A 14,895-nucleotide genomic window follows, 5' to 3' on the forward strand; every position below is an offset into this window, starting at 1 on the left:
TCAGTAAAACGAACTATGAATGAAGCCTAATGGCTTGTATATATAGACCCATAAGTCTAGCATAAGTTTAAAAGTAAGTGAACCTAAGATCTATGTAATGAAATGATGAAAACCTAGAAGGCTTAAGTACGAGTGTAAAATACACTAATGGAAAAGTGCATTGGCATATGATGAAATGAACAATAAAATGATGAAACCCTAGAAGCGTTACGTAAGAGTGTGAACCACACCAAATGGCTAAGGGCATTGGCATATGATGAAATGAACATTCATGTAAAAAGGGGTGAGTAACTATGAGGAGCAAATGTGCTTATGGTAATCAATGTGGTTACAACATGATATGAGGCTAATGTAAAAGATGAAAGAAATCTCAAATGAGCCTAAGTAAATGTTACAAAAATGTACGCACCTATGAGAGTGTAAAATAAATGAAGAGACCTGTCTCTGTGAACACTCTAATGAAAGTATTTATATTAATACACTTAATAATAATGATGAGATGAGAAATTATCTTCTGAACTATGATGTTCTCATACTAGAAGCCAGCTTCCATGGCGTATGAGTTATATGTAATGGAACTTTATACGGAGCAGCGATAGACTAGCTTTGAGCGGTGATGCCTTCTTTCGGGAAGGGCGGAGGTTCACGTAACTCTCATGAGATGAGACTGCCCGTCATGCCGGGTATGGGTATCCTTGTGTCTCCTAGTATTCGAACATATACTGCCAATATATGGATCTGGTGGGATTCAATTCCCATGTAAGCTGGCATGTTTTAAGTCACTTTGGCCAGTTATTCCACCTCTTTTTGGTGTGGGGTTTCATGACACTGGATTTCATGATTCTCACATGATCTATGTCAGTTAAAGTTAAAGTTCCTAATGAATGAATGAGTCCATCCTCAAATAATGCACATAATGAAAAAAATGATACCAAAGGTGTTAGGATAGGATAATAAAGAGGCGAGTTAGATTCAAGTAATTACATTCGTCATTCTAGGTCATTGCACACCGAACCCGATGAAATTCTTAAACTACATCCTAGGTATAGCTGGTGTTTTGACTTGCCCATTAATGAAATGACATGAAGTACATATGAGTGATTAAACCAGACTCTGTGTTTACTACTCCCTAGTTGAGGTCCTATATGTCGAACCCTCATTTTTGGGAAGTCTTAATGTCAAGTCCATGATTCCGATGTCTCATGGCATACGAATGAATGATACGAACAATTATATGTGTTACATGAATTATGATATGTGCTATATGGACGTTGTTATGTGCTGTGTGCAAAATGTTAAGTATGATGATGCATGTTACTCTCATGGCATAACTTTCCTAATCCAAATTTGGAAAGCTCATAAACTTTCCTAATCCAAATTTGGAAAGCTCATAAACTTTCCTAATCCAAATTTGGTAAGCTCACTCATTTTCTTAATCTCAATTTGGCTAGTCCGCTGACTTGAAATTCTACAATCATGTTCTTAGGAAAGAGTTATTCTTACTCATGCATGTCCTTGGTGTGTGCTTGCATATACTCATACTTAGTACAAGTGTACTAAAGCTATACAACTCTAAACTTTTAGGTGCAGGAACAGGTGAACGCTAGACCTACAAGATCAACGCTACAACTATCTAGACGTCGAGCATTCATTTGGAGTTGATAGGACCTCATGCTATCGATGATTCTTTCCCATTTACACTCGAGCTTAGTTGTAAGATTAAGCTAGTGGAGTATGTTCCATTAGAGTTTCTTTCCCAATTTTTTTCAGAAAGTGCATTGGTGCCATTTTTGCAAGTACATCTTTTTCATTATAATAATCTGCTTCTTTTATTTGATGATATTAATGTTAGATACTCGATGGTGAACAATTACATATGTAATAGAATGTTAAGTTATCCTATTAGGAAACAAAAAGTTTCAAATTTTCCACTAAAATTAACATAGATGAAGTAATAATGACGTATGTAGGCTTGTCTGCGACCTTTGAGAGGTCAACGACGCCGGTCTCGTTTGAGGTCAATATCCCGGTCGTGACAGGGTTCCAAGCATACCTACTAGTTCTTGAATTTTGTTGAAACCATAGGAATACTAGCAAGTGGATCCACTTAGAATGCTATGTACTTTTATTAGTACTAGCTTGGCAAGAAGTCCACCATCTTTCGGTGTAGGCTTTCATGACACTGAATTCCACATTTAGATCTTGTGGTGTATGTCGGTTAAGGAAAGTGTTCCCAAAAGTAAAATTAAGTAAGAAAGTGAACAATAACTAGGGTGACTTAAGGGGTTTGACTTAGTATAGGTAGGGGTATGGGACTCTACCTAGACATTACACAAGTTGGCTGTAAGAGGAGTCATAGGAGGTTGTTCTTATGTATGATGTTATAAAATGTATGATGTTTAATTTCTATGATAATACTCTTACAGGATGATGATTATATTGATGAATATGATGTTGGCCTAAATTGCTATATGTAGTTGTGAATATCTATGGTGATATGCATTATGTAGCAAAATATTACTTATGATGTCCTATCTTTTTTAATTGGTTGTGTGGGGTTATGGGGGCTTCACATAAGCATTGCACTTGTAGTATTGGGATGGAATTGTTGGTAAGGGTTTTCCATGCTCATGTTAATGTGAATTATTGAAATTGTTAGGTTTATATGGTTCTTAGGTTGAATTATATTGATTATGAATATATCTTATGTTATTATGATCCTTATGTTGTATATGCTCTCTTGTATGTGCATTATGGACTTTATATTGACTTAGCATTTTATCTAAAAATATGGTCCCTTTTCATGGATGCTTCAAATATTTCATGTACATATGCCAATACTTAATACAAGTTATTTACTTACCCATTCTTCTATTTTTACTACAAAATGTAGGTTACGGTCGTTGAGTTCTAGAAGGCCATTAAAGAAGACTTGTATTCCCATTTTCCAAGTTCGGTGGGTATGCACTTTGCGAGGACGATGCCACTATGTTGCTATCAGATATTTTTTAGTCTTAAAGATATTTTTGTTCATTCTTTTTCATTTGAATACTTATGTTGTATATGCCTATATGTGTCTTTTATTATATGAAGTTCGTACTCGTTCTAGATGGTTTTAATATCTGACCAAGAAGACGATGCCCGTCGTCTTGTCGATCTCCTTTAGGTTGCATCCGTCGATACAGCCTACACTTCCTCGCAACTCACTGTAAAGTTGAGGGAATAATTATATGGTCAGTTGCTTTAGGTATTTTTAGGCATTATATGAGTATTCAAACAATAAAATACTCCCCCTAGACTGTAGACTCTACATCAGAACCTGTCTCACACATTAGAACATTCAAGAACACCATTAGAGAAGAAGAACAATTGGAAGCAGCAGCATACGATGAATTCACCAAGGTTTAAAGTTAGGATTAATGATATAATTTATGGTATGTTAATCTTATTCACTCATGGTTTATTCCATCCATCAATCCCGCCTAGTTTCCCTTCAATTGTGGATCCAAAGAACCCAAATCTACTGAGGGTTGTGATAACATTATGGGTAAGGTGTGTTTGTGATCACAATAGAGTGGGTAAAATTCACTTATGTTCATGCGATCATTATAAAATGTTTCTATGAAGATTTCATGGTGAATCGTAGTATTTGATGTTGAAGGTTATCATGGTGATTTTAGTCCGTTAGAGGCTAGATGAAATTTTTATGTTGATCTTCTTAATTTAATTATACTCAATACTATCTGATATTGATTGAATCACCTAGATATGAATTCAAATAGGTCTGATTGATTAAGAATGATCTTGACATACGAAGTTGGAATTGAACCTATGTGATCCCGTGACTAGAATTTCCTTCTAATGATCTAATTGAATATATTAATATTTAATTGAGCATAAATCATGAGGGACTAAATGTAGTAGCCATTTGTAAGGCTTATGACCATTTTTAGGGCTTTGTAGGTAAATTCATGATGAGGATTATTGTCCTGATGTTTTCTTTATCTTCTACACCTGAACGTTAACATGATTTGGAGAACCAAATTCTCACAATATATGAACCCTAGGTTGACCTAAGAACCTAAAAAAAATCAATGCATTGTAGATATACATTAGTTTGATAGTAAGTTGTATGGCCACTTATTGTGTACTAGGCTCGGTGAGACAATAACAAGGACATGGTAGCTTGAGATATTAAGATCTCAAGGGTAGCTGAGATGTTGAAATCTCAAGGAGGCCTGAGTTGAAATACTCATGGTAGCTTGAGATGTTGGAATTTAATGGAATCTTGGGTTATATACTCATGTAGCTTGAGGTGCTTAACTTCATGTTAGCTTGACTTGTTTTGGACAAAACAATTTCATGGAAGCTAATGAGAAAGTCCTGTACTCTCCTAATGGTAGCTTGATTTGCATGTAAGGTGTATTTTATGAAATATCTTGAGATAGGTTTCTCATGGTATCTTAGGGTTGAGTATTCATGCTCCCCTATGATTAGCTTGCATCTACATTATTGGTTGCACAGTGGTTAGGACTGGTGTACCCTTTCTTAGTTAGATTGGATAGTACGATGAAATGCTTTCCATGGTAGTAGGTATATTAGAGTAGAAGGTTATGCCTAATAGACAACAATGCAAGATAAGTTAGCTTGGATTATGTTAGTCTAAAGGAGTACTTAGTATGTATGGTGGTATCTTAGGGTTGAGTATTCATGCTCCCCTATGATTAGCTTGCATCTACATGATTGGTTGCATAGTGGTTAGGATTAGAGTACCCTTTCTTAGTTAGATTGGATAGTACGATGAGATGCTTTCCATGGTAGTAGGTATATTAGAGTAGAAGGTTATGCCTAATAGACAACAATGCAAGATAAGTTAGCTTGGATTATGTTAGTCTAAAGGAGTACTTAGTATGTATGGTGGTATCTTAGGGTTGAGTATTCATGCTCCCCTATGATTAGCTTGCATCTACATGATTGGTTGCATAGTGGTTAGGATTAGAGTACCCTTTCTTAGTTAGATTGGATAGTACGATGAGATGCTTTCCATGGTAGTAGGTATATTAGAGTAGAAGGTTATGCCTAATAGACAACAATGCAAGATAAGTTAGCTTGGATTATCTATAAATGGCACAAGTATTATTTGAAGCTACCTAAGGCATGAACCGTACATGAAGTATTCTTATCTTGGATAATCACTATAGTTGAATTACATGACATGGTTTATGTAAGATTATGATTCCTTGAAAAGATGATGTAGGTCTACTAGAGACTCTGAAGATGACATGAAACGTGATAGGGTGACCTCAAGATATGCTAAGTGTATGAGGTAATATGGGATGCTTCACATACAATGCACAAGTCTGATTTTGGGTGGCCTAGGGGCATATTGCTCATATGATATGATGAACTTATGTATTAATTATGAAAGTGGACTATGATCAAGAATGTACAAAAAGATGTACCTAGCTTTGGTAGTAGTATGGGATGCTACCTTAACCTTGACTAGTATACTTGGAGGTGGTTTGTGAGGTAGTCCATTTGAGTAAGAGGGACAACGATTTAAGTTTGAAATCTTATATGAATTAATGATGCTTTGTTATGAATATGTTATTCATGTAATGCTTATGACTTTTTTTCTTATGATTATGTCTATTATTGACCAACCCTTTGAAATATCTTATGTTTGGTTTGATAGTTTCCATACTTAGTACATATCGTACTATCACATATTGCCTACATTTTGTCCTTGTAAGGTATTGAGGATATTGAGTTTCTTTCAAGGGTAAACTTTCTAAGTCTTGCAAGGAAAGAAGATTGGCGAGTCTTCATAGCATCTGAGGATATCACTACTATGTTCTCTTTTTTATTTTTTCTTGTTTAGACTTTTATTGGATGTGACCCAAGAATATTGTATTCATGATGTCATAAGATGGTTTTTGAGGCATATGTTAGAAGTTTTATAAAATGATTCTGCATTTTATTTTGAAAGAAAAGTTTTAATTCATAACTACTTTTCATGTATATGCAATGAATGATGTCTAACAAGCTTGTACAAGACCTCCAAGAGGTCAAGTACACAGTGTTATATCTAAGAATGCCCTAACTTCTAGGGTTTATATGGGGGTCGTGAAAATTTGCCACTATACAAACCCTTTTCAAGATCTTTTAAGGGACTTCATATCTAGGACTAAGTTTTCATTTCATAGAAAATATCACCACCCCTTTCATTGGTGACACTTTCAAGAAAACTCAATCATCAACTTAGAAATCTAGTTCCCTTCTATTTACATCTGCATAAGATTTATGATGACTTTTTGATTTCTTAAATCTATGTACAATGATTTTCACTTTATGCATCGCATAAAGGACTGAATCTTGTCCTATAAAGTTGCTTCACCTACTTCGAAGCAACAAACATGAGATCTACAAATACGCCCATACAAAGCCTCATAAGGGGTCATCTGAATATTGGAATGGTAGCTATTGTTGTATGCGAACTCAATAAGAGGAAGGTGATCATCCCAACAAACCTTGAAATCAATCACATAAGATCTCAACATATCTTCTAGGTTTGAAATGTAGGCTCTGCCTTTCCATCCGTCGGAGGATGAAATGTTGTGCTAAGGTTAACTTGCGTACCAAGACCCTTCTAAAAAGTCTTCTTGAAATGAGAGGTAAACTGAGGACGTATATTTGAGATGACAGACAAAGAAACCCCATGAAAACTCACAATTTCATTAATCTAAAGCTTGGCGTAGTTTTCTAACGAATCTATAGCATTAACCGCCAAAAAGCAAGAAGGCTTAGTCATCCTATCAATTATCACCCAAATGGAGTCATGTTGTCTTAAAGTACGCGGTAACCCTGTGATGAAATCCATATTGATCACTTCCCACTTTAGGGTAGGAATTTTGATCTTTTGAGTCCCCGATTTCTGATGTTTTACCTTGACTTGTTGGCAATTGGGGAACTTACTCACAGAATTGCCTATATCACTCTTCATGACATTCCACCACTAGACTTCTCGTAGATCTTCGTATAAAATGTCTAGAGTTTTTGACTTATACAAAGAATATGTTTTATCAACTCACTTACACCAGGAACAAACAATCTACCCTGGTAGCGAACTACACTATCTCCCCCCCGGGATAAAACCTCCACTCTCTGATTGTGGACTGCACCCTTGAGTTCAAGCAAGATTGGATCACTATCTTTCTTTTCGTTAACCTCCACGACCAAAGTAGATTCTGTACCATTTTGAACTATTACACCACTTTACGATATTCTCACAAGGCGAACTTCTAAGCGAGCAAGCTGTGAATATCCCTCACTAGCTCCTTCCTTTCTTCCTCAACATGGGCTACTACCCATACATAACCTACTAAGAGCATCTTCTACTACATTTACCTTAATAGGATGGTAATAAACACTCATATCATAATCCCTAAAGAAATCAAGCCATCTGCTTTGGCTAAGATTTAACTGTTTCCGGTGAACACATTTTAAAGGGTCTTATGGTTAGTGAATACATCTACATGAACACAAGACAAGTCGTGTATCCATATCTTTAGTTCAAACACCGCTGCTGCAAGCTCAAGGTCATGAGTTGGATAGTTTTTCTCATGAAACTGAAGCTATCTAAAAGCATAAGCTAACCTTATCTCGCTGCATTAACACACAACCTAGTCCAGCTGTTGATGCATCACAATAGAACACATAACCATCTGAAGCCTCTGGAAGAGTCAAAATAGGAGTTGTAGTCAATCTAGTTTTCATAAAATTTTCTTAGAATCATCTGACCATTGAAACTTGACCATCTTCAGAGTCAACCTAGTTAATCGTGAGGCTATAAATGAAAATCCTTTTACGAACCTTCTAATATAACCCTATATACCGAAGAAACTTATGAAATATATCAAAGAGGTATGCTTGTAACATTGTTTCACTTCTTATATCTTTTGCGAATCCACTCGGATCCCCTCGCTAGATACAATATGACCAATGAAAGTAATGTATGCAACAATAAGTCACATTTGCTAAACTTAGCAAATAATTGGTGATCTTTGAGAGTCTTCAGAACAACTCTCAAATGACTCGCATGTTATTCGAAATTCCAAGAGTAAATGAAGATATCATCAATAAAAATGATAATAAACAAGTCCAAGTACTGTTTGAACACTCCGTTCATCAAATCCATGAAAGTTACAAGCTTATGTTCCACAACAAAAATTCTAAAAATTGAAGTCAAGTATGACTTCACAAAAGGTCTAACTAAGTGAGAGGTGTTTTTGGTATTTTAGGATATGGGTATATATTTATTTTTAATCATTTTTATACAAATTTTACCCACACAAATTAACTCCCCAAATTTAAATCCAAATTTTCTGTCACATCTCTCTAAATTCTATCTTTACCCGACCTCATTGAAGAGCATTGAAGCTTGAAAAAGAAGACCAATTTTCATTTCTTCTAAAATTAGTGGCTAAAGTATTTATTAAGGTATGGATTCTTTTAGTCTTGAGATTCCTTTCCCGAAGAAGTCCATTTAATAATGATTCCAAATCCCCCAAAAATCACGCATTTTTTTAGTACACATGAGTCCTCTATCAAAACCTAAATAGTGGATCAATTATAATGAATTAAAATTATTTAGGGTTGTTAAGTGTTTAATGATTGGTAGTTGTTGTTGTTTACTTGAAATTCCATTGGACCCATGTTCTTCCTCAATTTTGTATGTTTTGGATTTTATTTGATGAATTACTTGAACATGATGAGTATATCGGTTGTTATATTGGTTTTAATTGTATTATTTCTTCTTTGACTGACTTATATCATGTATTGTTTGGATTTTGATCTAATTCTTTAAAAATCCATGAATGTTCCTTTTCTCTAAACACTAAATCTTGAAGTTTGTTGATCAATGATTAGAGTTTATGTAATTGAGTATGTTCTTGTATAAATGACTATCATATGATGATGATAATAGTTAATTTGAATGGTGCATATCATCAATTAAGGAAGAAGTCTTTAATGGGGTTCATGGAGGCCATTTGAAAGACCTTCAAGGTCATGAACATGTTGTAGTATTGTTGGATTATCTTTGGTAATGTTTGTTAATTAAAGTATAAATGATGAGGTTATGAATATATGATCATGCTATGTATATGATGGTTGTGAGGTGATGATAGGTTTACTATTAAGAGGGGTTGATGGTAATTCATGTGTGCAACTTTTGATTATGCTATGATGTAATGTTCTAACATGATGTTGTAATTTGTGATGAAAGAAACTTCTCATCCTCTACCTTTGAGATATGAACATGTTATATGAAAGGTTAAAATCTTAATACCTATGCGATGGATTAAGGTTAATAAAGACAAAGATAATTCAAAAAAGGGATATACCTTGCACGGAATGAATTTGACATTGAGAGATATTCGTTCACAAAAGGAGAGAGGTTCACACTATGTTCTCTCATGAGATGGAAACTACAATACTAATTATCACAAAGAGGGTTTCTAGTAACAACCTCATATTTCCTTAACTATGTGCCTCTATAAGAAACCTAGCTAGTGGATCCACGTAGATGTTATTATCATGTATATGCCCTACCTCGGCAAGTAGGACACCATCTTTTAAATATGAGGGGTTGACACTGGATTTCATGTTTAGCTCACATGGTTTATGTCTGTTATGGTGAAGTCTCCCAAAAGTAAAATGAATAAATCAAAGTAAGAAGATGAATACTAACTAGGACTACTTAAGAAATGTTACTTAGTGTAGGTAAGGGTTTTGGACTTTACCTATACATTGCACAACTTGAACTTGAGAAGAATTTTACGGTTGGTTCTTTATGTTTGAATGATACATATGATTTGGCATTATATGATGTTAGTCTCATATGATGTTGGTTTCACTTTATATACATTATGTTAGTCGAAATTGTTATGTATAATGTTTATTACACTTGTTATGATGTTTTATGAGATAAAGGCAAAACTTATGGTCTCTTTTCTAGTTTACTTAATTTATTTGGGGTTATGTAGCTTCACATACACATTGAACTAGTGGACTTGAAATGGTGTTATTAGTAAGGTCTTGTGATGTATTTATAAAATGAGCTATAAACATGAAATGTTGACTATGGTTTTATTATGATGTTACTCTAAAACATGAATATGAATATGTTTTATTGTTGTGGTGAAATGAACTTGTATGTATTCTTGGAATATGCATAAGGCTTTTAAAGTTAACTTAGCATGTATATACCAAAATGTCCCTTTGTGCATGTCTTCAAAAGGTTTTACTAGTATATATCTATACTTAGTACATGTGGTTTTTACTAACCCATATCTCTTTTATTTTCTATACAAAATGTAGGTTCGGGCCATTGAAGAGTTTCTAGTATTTTCCTTATGAAATTGGATTGTTATCCGCGTGTCTGTGAGTCCTCAAGTACGAGGATGGATATGCTAATTCTAGTTTCATATTTTCTTATTCAAAGACTTTATTGTAATTCCTATGATAAGATGCATTGTAATGATGTAAGTGCTAAGTCCCACTTCTCTTACTTTTATGTTTTAGATGGTCATATGAGACAATTATAGATTCAATTTTGATATATGTGAAGTGAATTTGAACTTCAAAAGAATTTTTTTAATTTTTCTAATTTTATTCTATTTATGATTCGACGATGTATGCTAAGGGATTTTCTACGCCCTCTTCGAGGACGAAGGTGCTGGTTATGACTATGGGGTTCTCTCTAGTCGTGACAGTTTAGGTTGTCAAGGTGGTTGTATAAATGCGTGGAATATTCATTTATTTTGTAATCCCACATTATTTTTACAGAATTTTCAAAATGGTTTCTAATCATTAGGAATAAGAATATTGTAAATATTTATTATAAGATTATATTGACTGAGTAACAAACATAATTCTCCATAATAGCTGACAGAGTTTATTTAAACTCTACTCAACTTGGATCCAGATCAAGTCTATCATTATTCATTGAGACGTCTGATTCATGGGCCTCTTTGTGGTTTAGCCACAGGCCCAACTGCTCGTCTATATTCTAAGATATCCATGTTCACTATAAGTTCACTCTATTATGTAAAGCATTGTGTTATGTGAAATTATATATATGTAAAAATATTTTTGAAAAAAAATATATGATTGCTTTAGTAGTTCAAACAGTCAATATTTTTGAAAGTCTTGCAAAACAAACTCCTCAAATGCTATTTTAAACATTATTTTTTTTAATTTTTCATCATTAAATTAATTCTGAGATGGCCTTCATAAATGTAATTTGGCTAACATCACCACTTTGCGTCCTAACATTTTATAACAAGAAAAAATTGCCGAAAAAATTAATGATATGACGAGGATGCGTTCTTCTTTTGAATCCTTCGATAAGGGTCTCCTTGATGAAATTGTAGAACGGGTGGCTTCAAAATCATTCAAAGATTTAATAAATTTAAGACCGAGGTATGTAACTTTTTAATTTAAATACATCGCGTACATTCATGTCTAGCATTATTAGTATTTTTTCGACTGCAAGTTATTTAATGAACTAGAAAGTGAACGGTTGGTTTACAAGAAACTCTACGTGGATGATGTCCTGCTTATGTTATTGTCGCGCCGCACATCATGAAATTTCAAAATCTATGATTCTTTCATGAACATGTGAATCGATTGTGGAAGTACAGAGGCCTTGTGGAGAAAAGGAGTGGTAATATCATTAATGAAAATATTTTCTGATGTATTTGATTCATTAAATTCCTTCAAAAGTAACATATATTTTTTTTATTTAAGAAGATGTTTGTTAGGTATGAAGATTCATATTGTGTAATGCCATTACTGGAGAAAGCATAAAGATTAGATTAAATCATTGCATCATACACGATTGTCATATCCTCAATATTCTTAGGCAGTGAATATAGGAGAAATGGAATAAACACTATTGGGAAGATGAAACTAAACCAACACTAAAGAAGGGTAACAATATATTGTCTAAATCCTCTTCGACAAATGTTAAGCTTATTGTGGATTTTCAATCATTTATTTATTGAAAACCTCATTCCTTGTTGCACAAATAAGTATCAATGTTAGCTTGGTAACCATAGTTACAATTTTTGTACTAATAGATAAATTACATTGTTTTAATGTTTTTTCTTCTGTGGCTTGTTGCTACATTTTTTATAGGTATTTAGGTTGTACATATTTTATTTTAAAATTAATTCATCTTAAAATAATAAGTAAATTTGACAATGCATACCGTAGAAGTTGGACATGATTTTTCTCATTAAAAGGAAAAAAATAGCACCCATGCATTATGCACTAAGTGTAAACAAAATGACAACAAAACAATAAGGGAAATCAAACAAAAATTAGGAACTCATCCATTTTCCTTGTGTTGTGCCAATAAACCTACAGCTGCAGGTTCCTTTGGCAACCCATCTTCTCCTTCACCAACCACCACCAGTAGTTCTTTATGCTTGAATGATACATATGATTTGACATTATATGATGTTAGTCTCAGATGATGTTTGTTTCACTTTATATACATTATGTTAGTCGAAATTATTATGTATAATGTTTACTAAACTTGTTATGATTTTTATGAGATAATGGCAAAATTATGGTCTCTTTTCTAGTTTACTTGGTTTATGTGGGGTTATGAAGCTTCACATACACAATGAACTAGTGGACTTGAAATGGTGTTATTAGTAAGGTCATGTGATGTATTTATAAAATGAGCTCTAAACATCAAATGTTGACTATGATTTTATTATGATGTTACAATAGAACATGAATATGAATATGTTTTATTGTTGTGGTGATATGAACTTGTATGTATTCTTGGAATATGCATAAGACTTTTAAAGTTAACTTAGCATGTATATACCAAAATGTCCCTTTGTGCATGTCTTCAAAGGTTTTACTAGCATATATCTATACTAAGCACATGTGGTTTGTACTAACCCATATCTCTTCTATTTTCTATACAAAGTGTAGGTTCGGGCCATTGAAAATTTTCTAGTATTTTTCTTATGAAATTGGATAGTTATCCTCGTGTCTGTGAGTCCTCAAGACCGAGGATGGATATGCTAATTTTAGTTTCATATTTCCTTATTCAAAGACTTTATTGTAATTCCTATGATAAGATGCATTGTAATGATGTAAGTGCTAAGTCCCATTTCTCTTACCCTTATGTTTTTGATGGTCATGTGAGACAATTATAGATTTAATTTTGATATATGTGAAGTGAAGTTGATCTTTAAAAGAAAAGTTTTAATTTTTCTGTTTTTATTCTATTTATGATGCGATGATGTATGCTAAGGGATTGTCCACGGCCTCTTCGAGGACGAAGGTGCCGGTTATGACTATGGGCGGTAGAGTTGGTTGTATAAATGCGTGGAATATTCATTTATTTTGTAATCCCACATTATTTTTATAGAATTTTCAAAATGGTTTCTAATCATTAGGAATAAGAATATTGTAAATTTTTATTATAAGATTATATTGACTGAGTAACACACATAATTCTCTATAATAGCTGACGAAGTATATTTAAACTCTAATCAACTTGGATCCAGATCAAGTATCTCATTATTCATTGAGACGTCTGATTCATGGGCTCATTGTGGTTTTGTCACAAGCCCAACTGCTCGTCTGTATTCTAAGATATCCATGTTCACCATAAGTTCACTCTATTATGTTAAGCATTGTGTTATGTGAAATTATATAATATGAAAAGATATTTTTGAAAAAAATATATATGATTGCTTTAGTAGTTCAAACACTCAATATTTTTGAAATTCTTGCAAAACAAACTCCTCAAATGTTATTTTAAACATTATTTTTTTAATTTTTCATCAGTAAATTTATTCTTAGATGGACTTCATAAATGTAATTTGGCTAAAATCACCACTTTGCGTCCTAACATTTTATAACAAGAAAAAATTATCGTGAAAATTAATGATATGACGAGGATACGTTCTTATTTTGAATCCTTTTATAAGGGTCTCCTTGATGAAATTGTAGAAAGGGTGGTTTCCATGTCATTCACAGATTTAATAAATTTAAGACCGAGGTATGTAATTTTTTAATTTAAAAAGATCGCGTACATTCATATCTAACACTATAAGTATTTTTTCGACCGCAAGTTATTTGATGAACTAGAAAGTGAACGGTGGGGTTACAAGAAACTCTACGTAGACGATGTCCCGCTTAAGTTACTGTTGTGCCGAACATCATGAAATTTCAAAATCTATGATTCTTTCATGAACATGTGTTACGATTGTGGAAGTACAGAAGCCTTGTGGAGAAAAGGAGTGGTAATATCATTAATGAAAATATTTTCTGATGTATTTGATTCATTAAATTCCTTCTAAAGTAACTTATATGTTTTTGTATTTTAGAAGATATTTTTTAGCTGTGAAGATTCATATGGTGCAATGTCATTTCTGGAGAAAGCATAAAGAACAGATTATATCATTGCATCATACACGCTTGTCATATCCTCAATATTCTTAGGCAGTGTATATAGGAGAAATGGAATAAACACTATTGGGAAGATGAAACTAAAGCAACACCAAAGAAGGGTAACAATGCACTGTCGAAATCCTTTTCGACAAATGTTAAGCCCAATTCCTTGTTGCACAAATAAGTATCAATGTTAGCTATGTTACCATTGTTAGAATTTTTGTACTAACGAAGAAATAGCATTGTTTTAACGTTTTTTCTTCGGTGGCTTGTGGCTTCATTTTTTACAAGTATTTAGGTTGTTTACATTTTATTTTAAAATTAATTTATCTTCAAATTAATAAGTAAATGTGACAATGTGTCGTAGAAGTTGGACATTATTTTTCACATTAAAAGGAAAAAAATAGCACC

Source organism: Solanum lycopersicum, chromosome 7 (assembly GCF_036512215.1).
Source record: "Solanum lycopersicum chromosome 7, SLM_r2.1".
Taxonomy (NCBI): domain Eukaryota; kingdom Viridiplantae; phylum Streptophyta; class Magnoliopsida; order Solanales; family Solanaceae; genus Solanum; species Solanum lycopersicum.